The 27,670-nt window shown below is 51.1% G+C and overlaps 1 pseudogene; it reads right to left on the bottom strand.

Moving 5' to 3' along the window:
- The window catches only part of LOC123935794, a 42,395-nt pseudogene that overhangs the window by 6,689 nt on the left and 8,036 nt on the right, over nt 1-27,670 (bottom strand).

Below are 27,670 nucleotides of genomic sequence, written 5' to 3'. Positions count from 1 at the left end.
CTCTCACACGTCCAACCCAGTTCTGCCACAGGGCCTTTGCACATCACTTCTTCCCATAAAACTCGTTTCCAGCTTTTCTCATGGCTCCCTTCTACACCTCACTCAGATCTCAATTCAAACAGCATCGGCTGTTCAGCAAGTCTGTCGCCTTCCAAATCTCACCTCAAGGGTTCCCTCATCCTCAGGGACAAATGTAGGAGACCCTATCTAGAGACATGCTCCTGCCCTTCCGGGTTTGTGTTTATTCACGACACCTCTGGGCTACCCAGGATACCGTATAATCGTTTGCATTTGTCATCCGTCTCTGCCGCTGCACTGACAATCCCCATGGATGAGAAAGCAGCCTGCTGCAGTCAGCACGGCTACTGGCAGTGCCTCCAGAACACAGGCACGCAGAAGGTACTGGACACACATGGTTGCATGGGTGCGCACAGTGGAGGGAGGGCCTTGACGGCAGTGGGCGGCCATGCTAGGAGGCAAGAGTGCTGCGTGGGACCAAGGAGCAGAAGGAGGGGACAGGCGAGCGCCATTTCCCAAGGGACACGCGGAGCCACAGGGAACTGCACCGGGAAGAGGACGTCCGTGCTCTGCGGAGACGAGCAGACAGCAGGACCGGTGTCTGCGGAAGGTCTAGCAAAGCCTGAGCTACAGGAAAAGATGATGACCCACCAAAACACCCAAGCACGGCACCTCAGGGGTCCCCACCCGGCCCCCCTCCCCCACAGACACCCCTGCTAGGGGCGCAGCAGTCAGGGTTCCCTCCCGGGCCCGGGTTAGGAGTCCGGGAGAGCCGCGATCTGAACGCACCAGACTCTGTCTCATGAGCCCCACAAAGACGGGGAACGCAGAAAACGGGCAGAGGCACGGACCCGCTCACAGACCCCGTGGAGATCTGGACGGCCGGCGAGGATGGTGGGAGACCGTCAGCTGGGGTTGGGAGCCTGCTCTGCCAGGAGAATGGCAGCAGTGGAGAAGCCTTCCAGAAGCCACGGCTATGACCGCACTGCGGCTGGGGGAGCTGGTGGCACTTCAAAGAGACTCGGTTTTCCCAGGGTCATGCGCTGCTGGTGAGGGCATCCTGAGCTCATGGGAACCAGTGGGGACTTCCATGAGGGACATCACGTGCTGACTTGTGATTGAGGTCTGGGCTGCGGACACTCCCCTGGGGCCTCACACTTCAGGACCTGCTCTGGATCCTGTGGCTTTTGAAGAGTTCCTGGTTCTTTCATCCTCCCCCGGGGCTCCGTGGAGAAGACGCAACTGTACCCCGACGGCTTCCCAGATGGCAGTGCTGCCACGGCCCAGCCCTGGCCTGCACTTCCATGGGTTTTGTCTTCTGGCCTTAAAGGTCTCCATGAAGACAGAGCATGCTGGCTGGGCGAGTCTTGGAGAACATAGTCCAGTGGGGCCACTGGGGGATTTGCACTAATTCTCGGTTGGTGCAGTGTGAACCCCTGACGCATGTCCCTGCGGGCTGTGCAGATGCCGGCAAGCTCCTGAGGCCCAAGGGCCAGCCCCCCTTCCTGGACCCTTGCTTTGACAAGCCCGGCCAGCCCAGACAGGTTCTTGGGAACTTCCTGGCCCCACGCAGTTGCACATTTCTGAAGTCACACTGGATGTCTCCCGCACCGTCACCTGTCATGCCTGTACTCCCCGAAAGCCCCTGAGCCACAGAGATCATAAGACACCAGGGCCTGGATCGCTTTCAGGGCACTGAGTTTGATCTAGAAAATGCACCAGAGTCAGAGCCCAGGGCATGTTCTCCTCCACACTTCCCTCGCAGCAACCACGCGGGGCCACTTGGTGTCACACTGAGAAGGGCCATGGCAACAGGGAATGAAGGAGACGATAAGGACTCCCAAGAGGGACAGACAACTGTGGGAGTGAAAACTGTGGAGGACACAAGAGAATTCAGAACGGAAAAGACCTGTGGGAGAGACGCAAATTCTGGAGCGAAGGGGGAGCTGTGGAGAGAAACGGAATCCAGGGAGAGACGGACTTGTAAGGATGCGCGACACACTCACAGAGAGAATGTGGCAAAGAGGGAGAACTGCTGGGAAGAACACAACGAAGGGAGACAGGCAGCTGCAAGAAGGAACTGTGGGGGAGGTCAGAGGACTTGAGAAGAAACCGAATTTTGGGGAAGAGAGAGCATGGAGGAAAGCAGCACCACAGGAGACCAAGCTGGGAGGGACGATGAAGAGTCTGAATCGCGCGAGCGCGAGGGAAAGGGCAGGAAAGCAGCCTGAGAACCAGGCGGCGGAGGGCCTAGGAAAGTGAGGAAGCCACAAGGCACCGCAGGACAAAAGGGATCCTGGGAGAGAAAGAACCAGGGCAGAAGGAATTGCACCGGAGACAGGAGACTGTGGGTAAGACACGGGATTATGGGAAAAAGAGGAGAAATGTGGGACTGAAATGGAATTATGTGAGCAAAGGGATGACAGAAGGGAGAAGGGAGTTGTGGGAAAGAGCACTGTGGGGAAAGGGGTGGGGAGAAAAACAGGGCATGCGGGAGAGATAAGATCACAGCAGTGAGGGAGAACTGTGGGAATGAGAAACGGCAAAATGTATTACGGGAGACGCAGAGACCACTAAGAACAACTGGGGAGAATGAGAACTGTGGGATAGACACTCTTTTTTTCTCTTATCTACTAATGTTCTTTTTATCTTTTTAAACAACTTTATTTATTTGACACAGGGAGAAAGAGACAACACATGCATATAAACGGGGGAGCAGGGCCCCTGGGTGGCTCCCTGGGTTAAGCCTCTGCCTTCGGCTCAGGTCATGATCTTAGAGTCCTGGGATCGAGCCCCGCATTGGGCTTCCTGTTACCCCTTTCTCTCTGCCTGCCTTTCTGCCTACTTGTGATCTCTCTGTCAAATAAATAAATAAAATCTTCAAAAAACAAACAAAAAAAGGCAGGGGGAGCAGCAGAGAGAGAGAGAGAAGCAGGCTCCCTGCTGAGCAGGGAGCCCAACTCAGGGCTCCAACCCAGGACCCTGAGACCTTGACCTGTGTGGAAGGCACATGCTTATTAACCCGCTGAGCCACCCAGGAGTCGTGCTAATGTTTAAGTTTTCACTTAAAATTCCCATCAGCTAACAGCCCAATAGCAGTTTCAAGCGCAGAGTCTAGTGTCACCGTGTGCACACGACCCCGGCTGAGCCCCGCAAGGGCCCTCCTCCCCCATCGCTTCTTGAACCCATTACCCTCCACCTCCGCTCTGAACCCATCAGTTCATTCACTATAATTAAGACTCTCTCTGGATTTCTACTTTCCACTTTTGTTCATTCTTTTGTTTCTTAAATTCCACATATGAGCAAATCATATGATATTTGTCTTTCTCAGGTTTATTTCATTTAGCATAATACTCTCGCTCCATCCATGTCCCTGCAAATAGAAAGGTTTCATTGCTCTTTACAGCTGCATAATATTCCATGGGATCTTCTTCATGCATTCAAGAGCCAGCGAACACTTGTGCTGTTTCTGTAGTTTGCCTGTGGCAGACAATGCTGTTCTAAATGTCACGGTGCCGGCATCCCTCGGATTTAGTTTTTCTGTGTAGTTTGTGCAGTTGCTGGATTATAGGGCAGGTCTATTTCTAACTTTTGGGAGACCATCCTAAGATGCCTTATAAAAAAGTCATTTATAAAAAAGACTTCTAAAAAAGTGATTTATAAAAAATACTAACTTTCAAAGATACACACACCCATATGTTTACCGTAACATTAGTTACAACAGCTAAACCATGGAAGCCGCCCAACTATCCATCAGTATGTGAATGGGTCAAGAACATACGGTATATACGTGCAATGGAACATTACTGAGCCACAAAAAAGAAAACTGGCCATTTGTAATACATAGATGGATCTAGAAAGTATGATGTTAACTGAAACGAGTCAGAGAAAGACAAGTACTATACGATTTCATTCATTGTGGAATTTAAGAAACAAATAAAGAAAAAGAAGAGATCACCAAAAACGAGGTGAAGCCAGTGGGAGATGGAAGAAGGAGGGGAAGAGGATTAAGAACGCACTCATGAGGGGCGCCTGGGTGGCTCAGGTCATGATCTCAGGGTTCTGGATCGAGTCCCACGTCCGGCTCTCTGCTCTGCAGGGAGCCTGCTTCCCTCTCACTCTCTCTGCCTGCCTCTTTGCCTACTTATGATCTCTCTCTGTCAAATAAATAAATAAAATCTTAAAAAGAAAAAAAAAAAAAGAACGCACTCATGAGCGGTAAAGAATAAAACCGCCGGATCCCTGGATTGTAGCCTGAAGCTAACACTGTTCATTATGCTGCCAGTTTCAAAGTAATAAAAGCATTAAACAAAACAACTGTGGAAGTAAACAGTACATCATGGAAAGAGAAAGGGTTATGGGAGCGTGAGAATTGTGTGAGAAAAGGGAACGGAATTAAAGGAAACTACAGAGAATTGTGGGAGACAGAGCTGTGAGGGAACGACAAGAAACTGAAGGACAGAATTTCGGGATAGAAGAGGAACTTTAGGGGCGCCTGGGTGGCTTAGTGGGCTAAGCCTCTGCCTTCTACTCAGGTCATGGTCCCATCCTCCTGGGATCAAGCCCTGTATTAGGCTCTCTGCTCAGTGGGGAGCCTGCTTCCCCCCTTTCTGTCTCTCTGCCTCTCTGCCTACTTTTCTGTCTCTCTACCTCTCTGCCTACTTCTGATCTCTGTTAAATAAAATCTTAAAAAAAAAAAAAAGTTGTGGCAGAGAAAGGGCACCGTGCACAACACAAGGAATTACTAGAAACAGAATATTTGGGGGAGCACCTGGGTGGCTCAGTGGGTTAAGCCTCTGCTTTCGGCTCAGGTCATGATCTCACGGTCCCAGGATCGAGTCCCGCATCGAGCTCTTTGCTCAGCAGGGAGCCTGCTTCCTCCTCTCTCTCTCTGCCTGCCTCTCTGCCTACTTGTGATCTGTCTGTCAAATAAATAAATAAAATCTTAAAAAACAAAAAAAGAATATTTGGAAAGAGTGAACACTGGGTGATGGCAGAGAAGGTGGAATTCTGGGAGGGCCTTGTGGGAAAGACAAGAGACCATGGGCCTGAACCGGGCATGGTAAGGGACAGGAATTATGGGGGAGTGCATTGTGGGGCCGGGTACTAACTGTGCCTGTCCAGAGAATGTGAAGGCTTGCAAAAAAATAAAGCATCAAAACCTCTGGGACAAAATGGGCAATTACTAGAAAGAAATAACTTGAGAGCAACAGGGCAGCAAGGAGAACAAGGGATTACAGAACAGACGGAAAACTGTGAGACAGAAAAGAAAGTGGGGAAATCATGAGCAGCATGGGTAAGGGGAGCTGCGGGAGAAGAAACGGGGAGTGGGACAGGCAGGGGGCTGTGGCAGAGATAAGGAATTGGGGGAGGAGTGCCTTGTGGGAGAAGCAGGGAATGGTGGGAGAAGGAACAGATTACGGAGGAGACACGGGAATGTGGGAGACGTAAAGAATGGGGGAGGAGAAATGGACTGTGGGAACAGCGGGCAATGGTAGAAGGAATGGATCACGGGAAGGACGGAGAATGGTAGGCATAGGTGAGAAATGGTGGAAGAAATAGCTTATTGGAAATGAGCATGGCGCCAGAAGAAAAAGATTGTGGGAGATGTGGGGCATGGTGGGAGAAGAAATGGATTATGAGAAATAAGGGGCGTGGCAACAGAAGAAACGGATTGTGGGAGATGTGGGACATGGTAGAAGAACGAATGGATTATGGGAGACATAAGGCATAGTGGGAGAAGGAATGCATTGTGGGAGAGACAAGGGACTGTGAAAAAGAGTCAGGGATTATGAAGAAGTAAGGCATGATGGGAGAAGAAACAGTTTATGGGAAACGAAGGGCGTGGTGACAGAAGAAATGGATTATGGGAGACGTGAAGCATGGTGGAAGAAGTGGCTTATGGGAAATGAGGCGGCTGTGGCAACAGAAAAAATGGATTGTGGGAGGTGAAATGGATTATGGTAGATGTGAGGCATGGTGGGAGAAGAAATGTATTATGGGACATGAGAGGCGTAGCAACAGAAGAAACGGATTATGGGAAAAAGGAATGTTGGGAGAAGAAATGGTATATGGGAAATGGGCGTGGCGACAGAAGAAATGAACTGGGCGAAGTGGGGCACGGTAGGACAAGAAATGGATTATGGCAGACATGAGGAATAGTGGGAGAAGGAATGCACTGTGGGAGAGACAAATGACTACGGGAGAAGCAAGGGATTATGAGAGAAGTGAGGAACGGTGGGAGAATAAATGGTTTATAAGAAATGAGTGGCGTGGCAACAAATGGTTTATGGGAAATGAGAGGTGTGGCAACAGAAGAAACGGATTATGGCAGAAGTGAGGAATGGTGGGAGAAGAAATGGTTTATGGGAAATGAAAGACGTAGCGATAGGAGAAATGGGTTGTGGGAGATGTGGGGCATGGTGGAAGAACGGATTATGGGAAATGAGGGGCGTGGTGACAGAAAAAATGGATTGTGGGAGATACGGGGCATGGTGGGAGAAGAAATGGGTTGTGGGAGATGTGACGAACGGTGGGAGAAGGAATGGATTGTGGGAGAGGCAAGGGACTGTGGGAGAAGTGAAGAATGGTGGGACAACAGAGGGATTGTGGGAGGGCTGGAAAATGGTGGCAGAAGCAAGGTTTGTGACAATGAGGCATGGTGGAAGAAGGAATGGGCTCTAGGAGAGACAAAGGATTGTAGGAAAAGCAAAGCATGGTGGGACAACAAGGTGATTGTGGGAGGGGTAGAGAATAGTGGGAGAAGCAATGATGGATGGGACACTACACGCATAGTAGGAAAAGTAGAGGATTGCGGGAGATGTGGGGCATGACGCGAGAAGAAATGGGTTATGGGAGATGGGGGACATGGCGGAAGAAGGAATGGGCTGTGGGAGACAGAGGGACTGTGGGATGGCAGTACAGAGGCACTGTAAGATGCAACGATTCCCCTCACTCCTGCCCACTATGTTCTCATCATGCCACAAGCGTCCTGCCTGGGGACGTACTCACGTTTCTTCTAACCACAAACCCTTACGTCTCCCCTGGTGCCCTGTGCCTCCGCTCTGCCCACCAGCCACCATCCTCCTGATGCAGCTGTTGTACGGCCGCATTTCGACCTCCGTGGCCGCGTCCCTCTCTCTGGACGCAGTCAGGAACAGCCGACACGGTGCAACACTTGTCCCCCCCAGCCCTCCAAGACACACCCCCGTTTGCACGGCACCCCACCACTTAGCCTGGGCCAGCGTCCCCCCGCCCGCCGCGGCAGGGGCTTCACCTCCACGGAAGTTCACTCCTGCCAGAACCCCGCCCGGAGCTCCGCTCTGGCCACGCCCCCACCCGCACACGCACTCTCTCAAGGGCGGTCCTAGCCCCGCCCCTCCCGCCGGGCCCCGCCCCCAGCCTCCCACTGGAACACACCCCCTCGTCCCCTCTCCCACGGGGACCTCGGAGGCGTGGGGAAGGCAGCGCCTGAAAAATACACACCTTCTCGCACCCGCGCCACCCTGGAGGCGGTGATAAGATCAGTGGCGGACTTAGGAATTCTTCCCTCCCGAGAAGCGACCCTGTTGGTGGAGCGTCAGAAATGTGGCACTAAAGTCCTTAACGCTCCTAGAAAGAGGAAGTAATACTTTAAGTTTTTCTGGAGTCCGTAAGATAAAAGCTAACCAAGTTTCTGTTGGTGAGAAGTACCCTTTTTCTTGACTTGTAGTTCTGAGGACAATTCCAGTTGCTTATAAAGACGCACTTCACATGCCAGTGCCACAATGCAGACGCCCCAGCGGAAACCTGCCGCGGCCACAAAACCGGATCATGAAAGCAATTCTCCCAGGATGCACTCGGTCCTCCGCCAGCAAATCCAAGTCTCTCTTTACGTACAAACCTTACCTGGCCTTTCGCCGGCCTTTAGCAGGATCTGCAAACCCTTCACCAGCAGTTCCGCACCTGCCTCTCTGGCCTCCAACAACCAGTCACACCATCCCACACTGTGGCCATCCCCAACGCGCACACACGGACGCTCCCCTGTCTCCGCACCGGGTCTTGGCTGTCTGGTTATCCTTCTCGTCTCCCCCGCGGGTCTGCTGTGCGACACCCGGTCTGAACATCACCTCGTCCAGAAACTCTCACCCTCGATCCCCAAACCAACATAGTCCTTGCATTTTCTGTATTTCTCTGACAAGTTACATTTTTTCCCCAAAGATTTTATTTATTTATTTGACAGAGAGAGATCACAAGTAGGCAGAGAGGCAGGCAGAGAGAGGAGGAAGCAAGCTCCCTGCTGAGCAGAAAGCCAGATGCGGGGCTCGATCCCAGGACTCTGGGATCATGACCTGAGCTAAAAGGCAGAGGCTTTAACCCACTGAGCCACCCAGGCGCCCGAACAAGTCACATTTTTTTAAAAAGTAGAAGCAGCACTGTCTTTACTTACCTATAAATTTCGTACATTGTACTTCTCACGGACACGCCCCTCCCCCAACTGAAACGGTGCTGACAATATAGCAGATGCTCAAAACACATTTGCTGAAGATCAAATTCAGTTCACTCATGTTAAGTGCCAAGAAAGTGCCTGAGCCCATGTCACTTACTTACTCATGGAGGTTCAAGGTGAGCCTAGCGAATCCTAAAGTCCCACATGCTTCAGAACATGACGGATAAGTCACTTCAGCACAACAGTACAGAGAAGCCTAACCATGCTAACTGCCTGGAACTGTGTCTGCGGGTCTTCTCTCCCCCACGGAACAGTATTTTCTGCTTTATGGATAGCTCCCTGTTACTGGAAAAAACAATAGCACAGGAGCTGGAAAAAGGAGGAAGAAGACAGCCCAAGACCCAGCCAGGTCTCAGTCCCTGGGTGACCGCTTAGGAGAGGGGACCGACATCTGCAGCAGCACGTCGCGCAGGGAAAACTAAGCTGGGGCTGCTGTGGGGGACCCCGCCCTGGGCTTGCTCCCTCCTTGTACCGCGTCCTCAGCCCCCCGTGAACCGCCCTGGTATTTCAGATGTGGCTTAGTCGTTTTCACTCCCCTGTTTCGCTTCTGAATTCCACTCCTCAGACGAACATCTGCCTCATTTCCCCTTAAACTATGAACACGTTGGGTTATGTGTTAACTACACAGCATCTGAATCTGTTCAACCCTACGAGAAACAAGCATCACTAGGCCCCACCAGAGGTGAACACTATGTGAGATTTGCTAGAAGGGCTTGCTGGCAGCTCACTTGGAGGAGGCTAACAGAATGCGATGAGGCTAAGTGAACAGTGCCGGGGCCTGCGGTTACTGACCCTTCCCTGCGGTCACCGTGGCAGCTCTTGCACGGCAGGTCCATTCCTTAGACTTAGCACATGTGTCACCCAGCTTCGCACAACCTGAATAAATGCTGCCATCACTCAAAGACAGAGCTTAACTCATTCCGCAATCTCAGAAAAAATGCTGAAGATCCCAGCTGCTCGTCTTCCCAGATTTAACTGAGGTATCAGTGACACAGCTCCCCGACTGTCACGTTACTAAGAATTCTTTAAATCATAACTAACTACTCCTGTTTCCGTTTGGGCCTTCAGTTAGCCATGAGCTGCCGCTGATCTTCCACCAAAAATCTGTGATTTAACATAATCACAGCTGACCACGGGCATGTACCGGATGCAAGGGGAGTGCACAACGCAGAACAGAAGGCAGCGCAACAGCGCCACAGCAGCCATAGACACGCACTGCCTACAGGCGCTTTCCGACGAGCTCAGTGTGATGCCCTGGGAAGTGGAGCCGTCACCGGTGACATGTGCCAGACATTTAAAGAACAGTTAACAGCGATTCTTGTCAAGGGCAACACAGAAGAAAGAGGCAAGCTTCCAAATTTGTTCTCTGAGGCCAGCATTATCCTGATACTAAAACCAGACGTTTTTTTAAAAAGGGGAGGGGCACCTGGGTGGTTCAGTGGGTTAAGGCCTCTGCCTTCAGCTCAGGTCATGATCTCAAGGTCTTTGGATCAGCCCGGCATCAGGCTCTCTGCTCAGTAGGGGCCTGCTTCTCTCTCTCTCTCTCTCTGCCTGCCTCTCTATCTACTTGTGATCTCTGTCAAATAAATAAATAAATAAAATCTTAAAAAAAAAAAAAAATCAAGCCTGACCTACCATAATAAACCACGTGGTCTTTGCCGCATTTCTGACAGGTTTCAAACAGCTGCTGTTGAGATCTGCTTGCATTTCAAGGTAGAAGAGAAGGCTCTCGATGACGTTGGGCAGCCAACTGTCGGAAGGAAAACAAGCCCACGTTACACGATTTACTTGAAAATGCAGGGGGTCAAGCTTTGCACAGCAGCAGTATCGTCACCAATGAGGTTTACCCGTAGCGCAATTATTGCTAATTGAAAATGCAGGGGGTCAGGAAATGTGTCTTCTAACACCTGTATGTCCTGGGCGGGGAGCCCCTCGATCAGCAGAAACCAGTGCGTGCAGAATTTAAGAGCTGTAACTCCTTTCCTCACCTCACGTCTACAGCAGAGAGCAACAAATGTTTCTAAGGGGAACACTCGTCCCACATCAGTGTGAGTGGATCTGAGCAGCCTATGAAATAGACTAACCCAATATCAAATGACCCAAAACTCGTGTTTCACTGGAAGGGTAATGAAACTTTTTGAGGGAAACCTCCTAAAATCTTGCTATCTTTTTTTTTTTTTTAAAGATTTTATCTATCCATTTGACAGCCTCAAACCAGCACTGTGCACATCTTCATGCATTTCTTTCCTATAGAAATATAGGTCTTTCCTATACGTGGTTTTGATTTGTTTGATGTAACTAACTCAGTGTTCATGCAAATCTGCTTAAAAAGTTGCTGTATTGTCAACAAAACCAAAAGACAACTGACAGAATGGGAGAAGATATTTGCAAATGACATAACAGATAAAGGGCTAGTACCCAAAATCTACAAAGAACTTATCAAACTCAACACCCAAAGAACAAATAATCCAGTCAAGAAATGAGCAGAGGACATGAACAGACACTTCTGCAAAGAAGACATCCAGATGGCCAACAGACACCTGAAAAAGTGCTCCACATCACTCAGCATCAGGGAAATACAAATCAAAACCACAGTGAGATATCACCTCACACCAGTCAGAATGGCTAAAATTAACAAGTCAGGAAATGACAGATGCTGGCGAGGATGCAGAGAAAGGGGAACCCTCCTGCACTGTTGGTGGGAATGCAAGCTGGTGCAGCCACTCTGGAAAACAGCACGGAGGTTCCTCAAAAAAGTTGAAAATAGGGCGCCTGGGTGGCTCAGTGGGTTAAAGCCTCTGCCTTCGGCTCAGGTCATGATCTCAGAGTCCTGGGATCAAGCCCCGCATCGGGCTCTCTGCTCTGCAGGAAGCCTGCTTCCTCCTCTCTCTCTGCCTGCCTCTCTGCCTAGTTGTGATTTCTCTCTGTCAAATAAATAAAATATTAAAAAAAAAAAAAGTTGAAAATAGAGCTATCCTATGACCCAGCAATTGCACTACTTTAGGGTATTTACCCTAAAGATACAAACGTAGTGATCCAAAGGGGCACGTGCACCCGAATGTTTATAGCAGCAATGTCTACAATAGCCAAACTACGGAAAGAACCTAGATGTCCATCAACAGTGAATGGATAAAAAAGATGTAGTGTATATACACAATGGAATACTATGCAGCCATCAAAAGAAATGAAATCTTGCCATTTGCAACGACAAGGATGAAACTAGAGGGTATTATGCTTAGTGAAAGAAGTCAATCAGAGAAATACGATGATCATATGATTCCCTGATATGAGGAAGTTGAGAGGCAGGGCAGGGAGTTTGGGGGGTAGGAAAAAAAATGAAACAAGATGGGATCAGGAGGGAAACAAACCATAAGAGACCCTTAATCTCAGGAAAGAAACTGAGGGTTGCTGGGGGGAGAGGGTAGGGAAAGGGTGGTTGGGTTATGGACACTGGGGAGGGTATGTGCTATGGTGAATGCTGTGAAGTGTGTAAACCTGGTGATTCACAGACCTGTAGTGCTGGGGATAATAACACATTATATGTTTATATAAAAAAAAGTTGCTGTATTTAACATACTGTTTTTAAATGCAGACGTGGGGGACAAAAAAGGGATCCAAAGACCCGCAATGATTTCCTATTCCTTCTGGCAGAGTCCTTTGAACGTTTTAAAGTTCTCCAGTCAACGGCTCATCTTCAATCGACCTCCTGTTAAGATGCACTTTTTTCTTTTTTTTGTCAAAGATCTCATTATTTGCGAATGAGAAAACGTGCACACGTTTCTGGGAGCGGCAGAGGGAGGAGGAGAACGCCCCCCCAAGCGGGGACCCTGACGATGCAGGGCCGGACCCCTGGACCCCAAGATGACGCAAGGCTCGATCCCAGGAGGCTTAACGGACTGACCACCCAGGCGTCCCGCACGTCCTCATTCTTAATCCGCACCTGAGGGACCGCCGGGGCTTAAGGCTGGAGGTTGCTCCCGGTCACGCTTCCATGAGGACACGGTGGGGACCAGAATGCCAAGTCCCCAGTCTCAGCCTTCCAGCGCCTTCTGCTGGCTCACAACCTCCTTCTTATCCAGTTCTTACCACTGCACTTGACTCACTTCCTGTGCTCTGCTTCCTGTCTCCTGCCCCACCGAGGAAAGACACAAGCCAAGCGTATCTTGGGAGTGGCCAGGCTCACCACTCTCAGCCCAGACTCATCCCCCAGCGCCATGGGAACTTCACAGTTTTCCAGGGGCGCGCCCGGGGCGTGCAGGGCACAGCGAGTGCAGACCCACGATGAGCCCCGACAGAAACGGAAAGTCCACTGGTTCCGGCCTGGAGCTGTTCAACGCTGGTAGAGACGGAGCCCAGCCCTGAAGGGGCCTGCTCACCGCCGTTACCACACACGCTCACGTTCCCCACGTGTCCTGTGCTTCCGTCTCTGGAGGGGGACCGATGAGGGCAACTGTCCCGGTGATTCCAGAACCACGACACCTGCCACCACGTGAGCCCAAGGCACGGAGCCGTACCCCCATGGTCCCACCCCTGTACGCCCATGGTCCCGCCCCCGGAGCGCTCCCTGTCACTCACCCGCGGTCACCGTCTTCTGGAACAGGATGGGGTTGGCCACGAAGACCAGCAGCAGCGGCAAGTACGTGGTGACGTAGTGGGGGACGGTATGCTCCAGGTCCCGCTCACACCTGAGGGAGGAAACAAGTCGTTCTGGAAAACAGCACTTTGCTGGAACATACAGACTTCTCTGGAAGCCGAGATAAGAGCAGGAGAGTGGCAAGGGAAATGCATAAGTCCACTTCAGAGCCGGCCCAAAGGAAATACGGCCGTAGCTCCTGTCTGCGAGTAAGCAAGGGAGCCCTGAGAGAAAGGTGGCTCAGTCAGGGCTTCGTCGGTCCTGAAGACAGGAGGGCCTCTAAGGCTTTCCACTGGGGGACCTGTTAAAGGGCCCTGCCGGGAAAGACAGAAACAGACACACTGGAATGGGGGAGTCCCCACCCTGGGTCTCTTCAAGGAGAAAAAGACGTGGTTCAAGTAGACACAGAGGCGCTCTATGCAGTAGTGAGGTTTTAGGAACCCGCTCTGCACCGTGCCTGGCCAGTCCTGGGAAGAAGATCCAGTCCCGCCCCCAGAGCACCCCGAAATTCCCAAGCTTCATGTTCCAGAACAAATGTGTGCCACGGTTGTGCCTTATAATCATTTCACGGGTGCTTTTCAGGAAGAAGGACTGGAATTTTATTTTTTAAGACTTGATTTATTTTGAGCCCCTCGGTGGCTCAGTCAGTGAAGCATCTGCCTTCGGCTCAGGTCATGGTCCCAGGTCTTGGGATCCAGCGCCCTGTGGGCTCCCTGCGTGATGGGAAGCCTGCTTCTCCCTCTATCCCACCCCACCCACGAATGAATAAACAAAGTCTTTTTTAAAAAATTTATTTGTTAGAGTATGAGAGAGAGAAAGAGGTCACAAGCAGGAGGGGAGGGTTTAACCACCCAGAGCCACGCAGGCAGGAGTCCCCAAGAACAGGAATTCCTACTGAGGGATCATGGGATGTGTCGGTCAGCCTGTGATGCAGGGGAGTGCACACACAGGTGTGAGTTTACCAAGATCAGAACCATCTGCAAAGAAATGCACACATAACAGAAAAAAGGGCCAAGAGGAAGCAAGAATCAAAGGCAAAGGGGAGAGAGGATTGTCCCAGGAACGCAGGAGGTAGAAAACCAGCTGAGGGACAGCCCCTGCGGCCACACAAGGTGGAGGGATAAAGATGCAGGCACCCTTGTTTTAATAGGCACGGCCTGTTAACATTAACATTAACAGGTGCGGTGGACGGGGAAGGGGGAAGTGATAGAAAGTGCAAAAAAGTGAGCAACGAATGAAAGGGTGAGGATGAGAGCTTGACACAGGCCCAGGAGCGGCCTCCTCAGGACCGTGGGGGCTCCCAAGAGCCCCTCATGAGCCCTGCACCACTGGCTCCCTCACGCTCAGACGCAACCTTCCCAGTAGGCTCCCGGAGCCCACCGATGAAGCTGACGGACAGTAACTCCCTTTCCAAGGAAGGGCATCCATTATGATAGCTCCTGTCTGTACTTGACCTTTTAAAGTTCCTCAGGAGAGCAGCTGTGTGGGTGGACAGACCCACAACTCTGGGAGCACCGACCTTCAACTAGGCAACACCAATCTGGAGACATCTAAGTAGCTGCGAGAAGTCAAAAAACAAACAAACAAAAAAAAAGAAGTCAAAAAACAAAACAAAACAAAACAAAACGGAAAAATGGAAAAGCACGAGTCAGCAAACTTTCTCTGTCAGGGAACACTGATAGAAGTACTTTTTGCTCCGTGGACCACGCACCCTGTCAGAACTGACACTGCAGTACAAAAGCAACTATAAATCAGGCATAAACAAATGGCCATGACTGTGTTCCAATAAAACTTTACTTACAAAACCAAGCAGAGAGCCGGATTTGTCCTCAGGGCTGTGCTCTATGGATCCTTGTCTACAGTGCCCTAAAATCACAAAGAGACAACAATGTCCAACCTGTTTTTCAGTTTTCCATTGGCAGTTAGAATGTACAAACTTGGAGGAACCAGAAGGCCTTCCAAATGATTGCATCAATGAGACTTACTGTTTCGTTTGTTTGTTTTTAAGATTTTATCTATTTGACAGAGACAGCATTAGAGCATGTGCAAGCAGGGGGAGCGGCAGAGGGAGAGAGAGAAGCAGGCTCCTTGCTCAGACACGGGGCTCAATCCCAGGACCTGAGCAGAGGGCAGATGCCTCACTGACTGAGCCACCCCAGCGCCCCTGCAGGGATGAGATACTAGGTTGAAGAAGAAGCTGAGACCATTTCAGACCACTCTCTCTTGGTGTCTTTGTTCAGGAGAGCTGACAGCTGGGAGAGAAGTGACAGTGAGGCTGGCGGAGGCTCAGAACTAGCTCTCCCAAGAGCAACGCTCAGATTCTCCCCGACGATGCGAACTCCTCCTCAGGATGGTCGCCGCCCTTGCTCATGCGGAGGCAGCTGGCATGGAGAATACAGCGTGTACCTGCGAAAGCTCTCTCCATGGGGAGGACACACCTAGAGATGTGTGCACACCCGAAGGAGACGCCCCTGGAGCTCTGCACATGTGCTTGTGTGCACAAGCGCCCAGCACCCAGATGTGAAGGGCAGAGGCCGGGACATGAGCCGCAGGGCACACTGTCATGGGCACCCCCCCATCCCGCCAGGGGCCACTGGCGGCTCTGCGCAGGAGGGCCTGCGAGGGGCCCACTCTGGCTCCGCGCCCACACACCGTCTACAGGGTCCCGCGGGGCCTGGGAGCTGGAGCCCTGGCTTGCCTGGACACGGACGGGGAGTAGAGCAGGATGGCGCCCTCCACGCACAGCAGGGCGGCCAAGCCCCAGGCCGCGAGGCGGTAAAGCAGCATGGTGCTGGGGGGGAAGCAGAGGGGGCCTTGACTCAGAGGAGGGATGGGCAAGTCCAGCCACAGAAAGTACCAGACCCACTCCCAGCCACCCCAAGGGTCAGGAAAACGCACCCTGAGCAAATCCTTGGCAGAGACTTGCCTTATCATACCTCTGGGCTTTTGTTTAATTGAGAGGAAAGAAACAGAACACTGAGTAACCGTTTTCCAGTGAGCAGACCAGGAGCACTGGGTAAACTCACAATGCTGCACAACCATCTCCCCATCCAGCTCGGAAACCTCGTTACCCCGGCAGGAAACCCCACGCGCATCAGGCAGCCTTCCCCGTTCCTCATGCTCGCAGCCCCCAGCAAGCACTGGCTGCCTCTGTGTCTCTGTAGCTTTTCCCATTCAGCACGAGGCAGGCAAATGGAGTCACGAGGCAAGCAAATGGAGTTGCACGGCATGCAGCCCTCTGCATCTGGCTTCTTTCCCACCATGAGGTTTGCGAGGATGAGTGAACAAGGAACGGACACCTCACCAGTCCCCCTAAGCACGCAGCTCACCCGCTAAGAGAGGAGCTCCTATCCCCAAACCTTCCCAGAGGCACCCGGTCCCGACAAGTCAAGTGTCTCCGTGCTCAGTCCAAACCAAAGTCTCTGAAGAAAAGCGCGCGGATCTGCTGTTCCGGGAGCCTGAACTTCCCTTCCTCCCCCACGCCCCACCATTCAGGGTACACTTCCCATTCCCCAACCACCGCCAGCCTCCATCTTCCTATGCCCCACACTGCACCCTTTTCCCTGCACACTGGAGGCAGCCAGCCCTTCAGCTGGGGTCCTGCAATCGGACTGTGCCCGCGCAGCCTTTACTGTGCCTCCCCAGTGCCACGGGACGAGGCTACAGCGATCATGGGACACACCAGCCACAACCCGAGACTCTGCCAGCTGCCTGGCAAACTGTGCAACCCCCAACCCATCGGGACTTTAACTCTGAAGATCAGCAGCGCAGACAAGGAACAGGGCAGGATCCGCGCGCAGGAATGCCCTCCTCGGAGACAGGAGAGAGACGGCACACGGGTGAGCTTAAGGAAGAAGAACCTTCCACAGCCCACTCTCCAGAAGGCCGCAAGGAAACGACTCGAGCGTGTGCTCCTCCCAGTCCTGGAGCAGCCCTGCCCCGTCTGTCCGGGTTTGGGAGCAGGTGGAGTGTGTCTGGCCCAGAAGTCAGAGGCTTTGCATGGAACAGAGGGAAAAAGGAGCAGCTCTCTGGGGGGGCCTGGGTGGTTGAACAGTGCAGAAGGTCTGCATTCCAGACCCTCACCTTGGGCAGGAAGGAGCCAAGGGTACTGAGAGGTGGGCAGGAGGGAGCCAGGGGGCGAGGCCAGGTGAGGCAGGGCTGGACGTGGCCAGACCCTAGGCAATGGTGCTCTAGTCAGTCTGGCCAGGCTGCGTGGATGGTAGGCACTTTAGTAAAGGATACAACCCCAAACCCGCACCCGGGGTGAGTCTGAGCTCCTGGGCACCCACAGTGAAGGGCAGCGGGCGGCTGCAGATCCCCATCCCTTTATCTGACCACCAGACAGTATCCAGGTGCAGGCACACAAGGGCCCTCCCCAGGCCCCCTTCCTCTCACACTCATGTCCACAGAGCAAGTAGAGACTTCAATTTAGGGGTGCCTGCGTGGCTCAGTTGTTAACCATCTGCCTTTAGCTCAGGTCATGATCCCAGGGTCTTGGGATCGAGCCCCGAATCAGGCTCCCTGATGGGCTTTCCACTCTCCCTGCTTGTGTTCCCTCTCTCGCTGTCTCTCTGTCAAATAAATAAATACAATTCTTAAAAAACAAAACAAAACAAAAAAACAAACAAAAAAACCCCTCAATTTAGAGCTTTGCCTACAACCTCAAGCAGCTTCTGTTATTGTTCAAAACTTGCACATCCCGCATCGGGAATCAAATTTTAACTCTAAATCGGTCTTAATGACATTTCTTAGGATTAGGATTTAAAAAGATCCTCCAGTGCCAAAGAAACAGCTGAGGACTGGAAGGATCTTGAAGGGAACGTGGCGTTTAGTCCAACCCTACCTGCAGTGTCTGAGCCCTGACTTGGATCTGTCCCAGGTAGCTTTTTTTTTTTTTTTTTAATTTTATTTATTTGACAGAGAGAAAGCACAAGCAGGGAGAGAAGCAGGTTGGAGAGAGAGAAACAGGCTCCCACCGAGCAGAGAGCCTGACTCGGGGCTCGATCCCAGGACCCTGGGATCATGACCTGAGCTGAAGGCAGAGGCTGAACCGACTGAGCCACCCAGGCACCCCATTGCTACTCCTTTGTGATGGGAGACCCTGTTTCACTCTCAATGGTCTTCCTAGTGCTGGACCCCTGCCCTTGCCCTTGTCCTTAAGAAGCATCTGGATGTTTCACATCTTTGGACATCTGCCTCCTGCTTGATTGGCAGGTCCTTGGAAGCTATGCTCCGCTGGCATCCGCTCATCTCTGCACGATGAGCTCCAAACACTCTTCTGGGCATGAGGAGGGCTTCCTGATTGCCTGCCCTGGCTTCCAAGGGCCCCGCCTGTCTTCTACGTCCAGAAAGCTCTCCGGCTGCCCTGTCTGACCAGAGCCGCCCATGGCCCGGGGTGGAGCAGTGCATACCCTGTGAGAGCAGGAGGCACATTTTTTTTCCAGCCTCCTTTCTGGCTCCACCGCTCCTCTTACCTCCATAACCGGCTGTCTATGAGACCTCTAGTGTGTCCTAACTCCAATCCCTCCAAAACCGAGTGAGAGAGGTCTCAGATGGGAACACACACTGACACTGGGCTTCCGGGTCGAAGACCTCTCACTGGAGCAAGCTGCCTACCTAAAATCATCTTCCCTTTTTCCTTAGTAACATACCCTGGATGTCATGCCCAACAGCAGCATGCTTGGCTAACAGACTATACTTCCAACCTCCTCTTGCAGCTAAGTGTGGCCATGAAACTAAATTCTGGTCAATAATACAAAAGTGGAATTGTTGTGTCAAATCCCCAGGGAGGCTGCTTAAAGGGAGGTGGCCCAGAGGAAAACAGACCTTTATGCATTGGCCCCCTCCTCCTTCCTGGAATGCAGATGTGATGGCTAGAGCTCCAGCAGCTCTGTTGGGCCATGACACCTTGGAAGTCACACAACAGGACGATGGAGCAAGAAGACAGGAGGAACTTGGGTCCCTGATGTCCACCGTAAGGGTCCTGGATTGCCTACCTCTGGCCTCTTTTATTTTTTCAAAAAGATTTTACTTATTTATTTGACACAGAGAAACACAGCAAGGGAGGGAACACAAGCAGGGGGAATGGGAGAGGGAAAAGCAGGCTTCCCGCTGAGCAGGAAGCCTGATGTGGGCTGGGATCCCAGGATGCTGGGATTATGACCTGACCTGAAGGCAGATTCCTAACCACTGAGCCACTCACGCACCCCACTCTGACCTCTTTTAGAGTAGAAGAAAGATTATTTTGTTTAAGTCACTATTATTTTCTGTATTTTATATAGCCAAAGCTAATCTTCACAGAGGTATCTAGTTGGCTGCCTTTGACCTTCACTGCCTTCCCTGGAGAATTTTCAAAACCACGAGTATACAGGTTCTGTTCAGATGAATAAAATTTTACGAGCTAAAGTAAAAAGGTGGAAGGAACAAGCACAAAAATAAACACTAAACTTCAAGCCAGAGAGACCCAAGTTAATGATGAGGACACATGAGGAATACCAACGATCATTTCCTTTTAAGACTGTATTTATTTATCTGACGAAGCAAGACAGCACAAGCAGGGGGAGCAGCAGAGGGAGAGGGAACAGCAGACTCCACACTGGGCAGGGAGCCCCACACATGGCTGGATCCCAGGACCTTGGGATTAAGCCCCACATTAAGCAGGGAGCCTGCTTCTTCCTCTCCCTCTGTCATGCCTCCAGTTCGTTTTCTCTCTCTCTCTCAAATAACTAAAATCTTTGAATAAAAACTTTAAAAAGTAATTTAAAAAAGTAAAATTTATTCAACAAATAGTGCTGGGACAAGTGGCCATCCCCATGCAAAGGCATGAACATTGGCCCTTTCCTCAGCTACATAAAAATTAATTTAAAATGGATCACTGGGGCTCCTGGGTGGCTCAGGCAGTTAAACATCAAACTCTTGGTTTGAGCTCAGCTCATGACCTCAGGGTTGCAGGATCGAGCCCACATCAGTCCCCATGCTCAGTACAGAGTCTGTTTGAGAGTCTCTCTCCCTCTGCTCTCCCCCTCACAGTAAAATAAATACACAACATCTTAAAAATAATTATAATGGATCACAGACCATTTGATCTTGGGGTTGTGAGTTCAAGCCCCACACTGGGTGTTGTGGACATTAGTTAAAAAGAAAATTTTTTAAATGGATCACAGAGCTAAATTACGGTGTTGAAACTCTCTTCTTTTCTGCTTGGTTCCCAAGTTTTTTTCAACTTGGAACAAAACATTCCAGATTAAGCCTCATCTTCCTGCCCTTCCTCACGCCGGTTAATCTGGAAGTAACAGTTCATAAGCATCTGCACTGTTCGCGACTACGCACAACCACAGACTGTTCTTCTGACATCCTTCGGTGAGACTCTCACGTGCAGTTTGGGAAAAGGCACCTTAGGGACGCCGGGTGGCTCAGCTGGTTAAGCATCGGACTATTGGTTTTGGCTCAGGTCATGATTTCAGGGGTCCTATGATCACACCCCATGTGGAGCCCCAAGACCAGCTCTGAGCTCTGTGGGAATCTGCTTGAAATTCTCTCCCTCTGCTGTTTCCCCTACTTACACATGCACGCCTTCAAATAAATAAGTAAATCTTTAAAATAAAATCTTTAAGAGCATGTGGGTGGCTCAGTCGGTTGAGCAGCTGCCTTCGGCTCAGGTCATGATCCCAGAGTCCTAGGACTGGGCCCCACCCCAGGGTTTCCTTGCCAGTGGGAAGCCTCCTTCTCCCTCTCCCACTCCCCCTGTTTGTGCTCCCTCTCTGTCTCCCTCCGTCAAATAAATAAATAAAATCTTTTTTAAAAAATTAAAAAATAAAATAAAGTCTTAAAAACTATATTTAAAGGGCGCCTGGGGGGGCTCAGTGGGTTAAGCGGCTGCCTTCGGCTCAGGTCATGATCCGGGGTCCTGGGATGCAGCCCTGTAAGGTGCGGCCTGCTCAGCGGGGAGCCTGCTTCTCCCTCTGCTGCTCTGTCACATGAATAAATAAAATCTTAAAAAAATACGTATAAACATACATACACATACACACTCACACACATTTTTTAAATGCAGTACACCCAAGGGCAGCCGGGTGGCTCAGTTGGTTAACCATCTGACTCTTAATTTCCCCTCAAGTCATGATCTCAGCATCATGAGATTGAGCCCCATGTCAGGTTCGGTGCTGAGAATGGAGCCTGTTTCACATTCTCTCTCTCTCCTTGTTCCTTCTCTCTCTCTCTCTCTTCCGCCGCCCCACTCCCCTGCTCACATGCTTGGTGTCTCAAAATTAAATAAAAGGTAGTCCATCCATACAACAGAGCAGTATTCAGAAGCTCACAGAACAGACGGTGCTGCAACACAGGGAAAGCTTGAACACGGCCCACTAAGTTTAAAAGCCAGAAACAAACGGTCACATGTTCAATGATTTCACTTTCAGGCAATGCCCAGAGTAGGCAAAGCTAGAGACAGCAAACAGACTGGCAGTTGCCAGGCGCTGGGGTTGGGGGGAGGAATTCATCACTGGTAGAGATGGGGGGGGTGATGACTACTGTCACGGAATTAGTTGGTGTGATGGTTGCACGATTTTGTAACTCAACTAAGAAACAACGGATTTTACACACTTAAATGGGTGAACTTCATAAAACTTAAAAAGAAAAAAAGTAAGCAAACAAGGGTTCCATGGGAAAGTGGGGGACACATGCTTCCTGGACCAGGAGTCAGGGGACCTGGGCGCTCACCCCACCCTGCCACGCAGCTGCCCCTGCTCACTTAGGTTCTCTGTATCTGTGCCCCCCAACACGCACGCACATCCCAGCGCACAGTTCCCGAGAGCCCACGACGTGCCAGGCCCGGTTCTCAACCATTCACACGCAGCATCGCACAGCGTCTCCCGGGACCCGATGGGGGCTACCGGTTTCATGGCCGGCACTACGGACGTCTAGAGAGGTCAAGCGACTTGCTCACAGTTCCCCAGCCGGTGACAAATGCACGGGCCGCACCCAGGGGTTCTTCTCCGAAAGCAGCCCCTAGCAGCTGTGGCACTCCGGTCCCAAGTTTGGCATAACATGTCAATACGCACCGCAAAGACCTGTCTCCTCAAACCTTTGCATCGTCAAAAACTGCCTGGATTCCTGCCAATTCTTCTTTAGCATGTGTCCAGAATGCCAACATGTAACTTATGGATGACTGGTCATGGTCTAAACATCATCATTGTGAATCTGTCTTCAGCCTTTCGTACCAATGAGGGGCCAGAGAGGTGTCTCACAGAGGGGTGGGCGGACATTCTGTGTCTGCCATACCGAAGAACATTCCAGAGCCCTCGGGGTGCCCCCGGCCCTTCCACACATGACAGAACCTGGGCAGAGAGTTTTCCTTGTTCCCTCTGCACGTACCTGTGTCCAGCTGATCTCCGGATCACGAGGTAGGCGTCAACCGCATAGCAGAACAGCCACCAGAAGCAGGCACTATACAGCAGCTGGACCCACATCTGTAATCAGGAAGAGCCTGCATCAAAGCTCCGGAAACGGGCAGCGGTTTGCCCCGTCCGTGAGATGAGCCGGCAGACGCCTCTTTCTTGTGATGTTGGGAAGCGGGACAGGAAAGCCATCCAAAGACGTGTGCACAGTCTGGAGACGCGAGGGTGGGATGCCCCTCTGTTACGGGCCAGGCCTGCCTTCTGAGACACTTGCAGGCCAGGACAATGAAGGCCTCCGCTGGGAGGCCCACGCTGGCCTGAGGAGTCATAGCGCCTGCGAAGGAGCAGCTGTTCGCTGAGAAGGAAGGGGCAGAGGCCGGAAAGCTCCTTCGAGGAGCAACCAGGAAGGGGCTCGGTGCGCTACGGGCAGCACAGGCCGGTGTGTCTGCTGGGCTGCACTGCGGTGAGACCCAGGCTGCCCCGTACGCGGCTGGGAAGCCGTGCGGGCAGGAGGGAGGAGCGGAGAATTCTGCTCCGGCGCGGTGCACAGAGCAGGACACAGACGTCCATTTCCACGCAGGTTTTATCAAGCAGAACACACCCAATACATCAGTACCTGCCTTCTCTCTCTCTTTTTGGTCAGCTGGCTTGAGCTGCAGCTCAGACTAAGGTAAGGACGGCCTACGTGTGCTTAGAAGGGGGCACAGAGCAGCCACACTCCAGGGTCCTCGGAAGGAAGCGGGTGCAGCACCCCCTGAATCGTGCAGCACACGCCCCTGAAGAGGAGCCAAGAGGACCTCGGGACCCTGCAAAACGAGAGATCTCTCTCTCGTCAGCCGGCCCCGCACACAAGCCCCTGCAGGGTTCAGTACCTGGCAGAGGACTGCCCCACCCCCGCGGCAGGGAGCCTGGGCAGCAGGCTCTGAGAACTTGCATTCCTAACAAACCCCAGTGGCTGGGGACCACACTTTGAGGATGGCAGCCTAAGAGGAGCACAGAGACGGCGAGCGAGAGGAAGGTGCACTCACCGCGCTCCCCACACAGAACGCAGCCGGCAGCCGGCCAGACGTCCGTCCCATTCCCGTCGGAGCGGTTTTCAACGAAGTCTGGGAAGCCCAGCCACACCGCAGACCGGAATACAATACCTACGAGACAAAGAGCGGATACGGTCATCCTGCGGGGCACGCGTTCCAGGCCGCCCAGTGGAGGCTGGCACCGCAGACCGTACTGAATCCCATCCACGTTTCTCCGCGACGTGTGCTCCTGGGACAGAGCAGTTTATTAGACACCGTAAGACACTAGCAACGACAGTAAAATAGAAGTGGAACACCGGACGGTCACGGACCAACATCGTCATGGGCCTCTGTCCCAACATCATACCGCACAGTCCTCACCGTTCTCGTGATGGCGTGACAGGACCAGGAGCCTGCGTGACGAAACCCTGTGCGGAGAAGGATGCGGGCATCATGACATGCTGGGAGTCCACCACCGACCTCCCAGCACCTCGGAAGAAGAGCGCCTGTTTCCCAACCGCAGTGCCCTGGGGCAACCAAGCCCGCGGAGAGCCGGGCCGTGGCTGCCTGTGAGCTTTGGTGCTTTGCCGCCATCCGAATCCACACGGGCAGCTGGCCCGGTCCCCCGGCTCAGGAGTGGTAAGCAGACGGATGGAGGGATGAAAAGCTAGGAAGGGACAGAGAAAGAAATGAGGGAGGAGAGAAACATACACACAAGTGTGTGCAGAGAGAAGGAGAAACACAGAAGACCCAGGGAGCAATTACTTCGGCCACAAAGCGAGCCCGGGCACTTCGATTTCAAGTTGAACCATCATTAGCCACAGTCCTACCCGAATGTCGCTGTTTGTTTCCTCCACATGAAGCAGCCGTTATGTGGATAACAATCTATTTCTTGGCTATTTTTTAAAGATTTTATTTATTTATCTGACAGAGAGAGATCACAAGTAGGCAGAGAGGCAGGCAGAGAGAGAGAGGGAAGCAGGCTCCCTGCTGAGCAGAGAGCCCGATGCGGGGCTCGATCCCAGGACCCTGAGATCATGACCCGAGCAAAAGGCAGAGGCTTTAACCCACTGAGCCACTCAGGTGCCCCTCCTGGCTATTTTTAAGGTCCATATTAACTTCTCCTCACAAGGGAAAAAATGACTGAAAAAGCACAATTCTGAAATGTGAAAAGAGAATTCTTTCATTCCCTGAAAAAACGCATTTAAGATTTTCACAAAGTAGCTCTTGACAACTTGCTCTTGACATTTATCTTTTTTTGTTAAGTTTTCTTTGCTACTGGACCCAAACAGCTAATTCTCAAAACAGCGTAATACACCCGTAAGGTCTATGTGAAGGCTGCTCGTCAGGTGAGTGATAGCTTTGTGGAAGCACAGGGTCCGGGAGATGATACTAAAGGGTAACTGTAAACACTATGAAGTTACACACTGTGTTAAACACGTACAACGTGTGTAAGACACTATTAAATACACAATTCATGATACGTTACTAGACACTATAACCCACCAGCAAGCTTGTCCTGCACACTCTAGCGGCCGATACACACTGTCCGATCCACCGGCAAACACCGGACGCCTGGCCAGCGGGGTCGGCTGAGGGTCTGCCTTCGGCGCGGGTCATGATCCCAGGGGCCTTGCATCGGGCTCCCTGCTCGCTGGGGAGGCTGCTTCCCCTCTGACTCTGCCCACTACCCGCCTCCCTCCGCTTGTCCTTTCTGTCGCTCTCAAACAAAATCTTTTAAAAAATACCTCTACATAATGTGTGGTGTATGACCAAATACACATCATGAAGTACCAGACCAAGTCTATGTCATGCCACATACCACTAAAGAGGAACTATGGACACCAAAAAACTCGCGATCTATCTTCTCGTTACCAGCACTGCTCACAAATAATGCTTTTCTTCTGCAGAACGCTGTATCAGGAATGCTTCGAGCCCCCTCTGAGCTCAATACATGCCCTACTTACATTCGTTATCTATGTGAGAGGATGAATGTCTACTTACCGTGGTAAACATCTCACCACACGTGTATGTTGAGTCATTATGCTCTAGATCTTAAATTTTCCTGTACTGTATGTCAATTACATCTAAATAAAACTGAAAAAAACCTCTGCCCTATGAGGTAGGCATTTTAAGTATTTATTTTTCAGAGAGGTGTCAGTCACCAAGCCTTTCCCTTAATTCTGCCTCTGCTCACTTGTTAACGTCATGGTTGTCCCTTCTAAAAGCAAGAGTATATACAAATATCATTCCTCGGATCCTAAAGTGCTATGAAGACAATTTTCAGGGGGTGGCTGGGTGGCTCTGCGGTTAACTGTCTGCCTTCAACTCAGGTCATGATCCCTGGGTCCTGGGATTCCAGGGGTTCCCTGCTTGGTGGGGAGTCTGCTTCTTCCTCTGCCTCTGGCCCTGCTTCTGCTCTCTTACTCTCACTCTGTGTTCTCTTTCAAATAAATAAAATCTTAAAAAAAAAAAAGATGTTTTTCTAGCAGTGCCTGCATGGCTCAGTCCTCAGAGTGTGTGACTCTTCAGGTCGTGGGTTCGAGCCCCACGTATAAACTTAAACAAACAAACAAAGATGCTTTCCCAAAATGTTTTAGCATCATCAGGAAGAAAACCAATCTGATTGAATTAACAAGCACCAAGATGATTTTATCTCTCACAGAAAGGAAGTACTGCTTCCTGTCTGACTCCTTGAGTCTGAGAAAGTAAATAGAGATCTACAGCATTTATTGGAAGTTAAGGTTCTTTTTTTTTTTTTTTAAAGATTTTATTTATTTGTTAGAGAGACAGAGTACAGGCAGGCAGAGTGATAGGCAGAAGCAGAGGGAGATGCAAGCTCCCCACAGAGCAAGGACCCCAATGTGGGACTCAATCCCAGGACGCTGGGATCATGACCTGAGCTGAAGGCAGCCGCTTAACCGACTGAGCACCCAGGCGTCCCTGGAAGTCAAGGTTCTTGAGGGTCTCCAGTCACAAGAGCATAGACTGGAGAACGGGGCCCTGAGACACAGTGACCTGTACTGCTATGTGCTCAAGGTGTGGAATAAGCTGCTGTCATCCCCTCAGGGCTGAAAGCCAACAACAGCTTTTGCTTCAAAAGCTGGGTGGCTCGGTGGGTTGGAGCCTCTGCCTTCGGCTCAGGTCATGATCCCACGGACCTGGGATCGAGCCCTGTTGGGCTCCCTGCTTGGCAGGGAGCCGGCTTCCTCCTCTCTCTCTTCCTGCTTCTGCCTACTTATGATCTCTGTCTGTCAAATAAATAAATACAAATCTTAAAAAAAAAAAAAAAGCAAACTTACTGAAAAATACAATTCCAAAATGGTTAGCACCTGTCAGCCTACTGCAAAGCATGGGCTGTATCTGGATCCTGATTCAAACCAACCAACCGTAAAACACCATTTAGGACACAACTGAACATACAGGAGTGACCATAAAGAACTGATTTTTGGGGCACCTGGGGGGCTCGGCCAGTTAAGCATCTGTCTTTGGGTCAAATCATGATCTCAGGGTCCTGGGACTGAGCCCGCCATTGTGCTCCCTACTCAGTGGGGAGTTTGCTTCTCCCTCTTCCTCTCCCCCAGCTTGTGCTTGCACGCGCGTGAGTTCTCTAATAAATAAGTAAAATCTTTAAAAAAAAAAAAAACTGACATTCATTATTTTAAGGTGATAATACCACCTGTGAAATATGTGTGTATACATACACACTTCCTTCTTACTTTCACAGCTATATACCAAGATCTGTATAGACGAAAGTACATACGTCCTGGAATTTGCTTTAAATTAATGCAATTAAGAGTTGGTACAGGATGGAGTGTAGATAAAGTGAGGTCATGGGTCCAGGGGTTCATTAAATAGTCTGTGTGATTTGTGTTTCTTAGAAATTCTCCAAAATAAGCCCTTAAACAAATGCTTAGTACTATCTAGCTTAGAAGTCTGTAAAAACTGCCACGCATGTTTAAAGGGGATGGCAAAGTTTCTGTAAAGTGCCAGATAAAAAATATTTTACGCTTTATGGGCCACAATTTCTCTGCGGACATCCACCTCTGCGGACATCCAGCAGGTGCCACACACGGCTATGCTCCCATCAAACTGTCCTGAAGGACACAGGCATTTAAATTTC

The sequence above is a fragment of the Meles meles genome, chromosome Y (assembly GCF_922984935.1).
Source record: "Meles meles chromosome Y, mMelMel3.1 paternal haplotype, whole genome shotgun sequence".
NCBI lineage: Eukaryota > Metazoa > Chordata > Mammalia > Carnivora > Mustelidae > Meles > Meles meles.
Note: the sequence above shows the minus strand (reverse complement) of the source record. Positions and strands in the feature narration are given on the sequence as shown.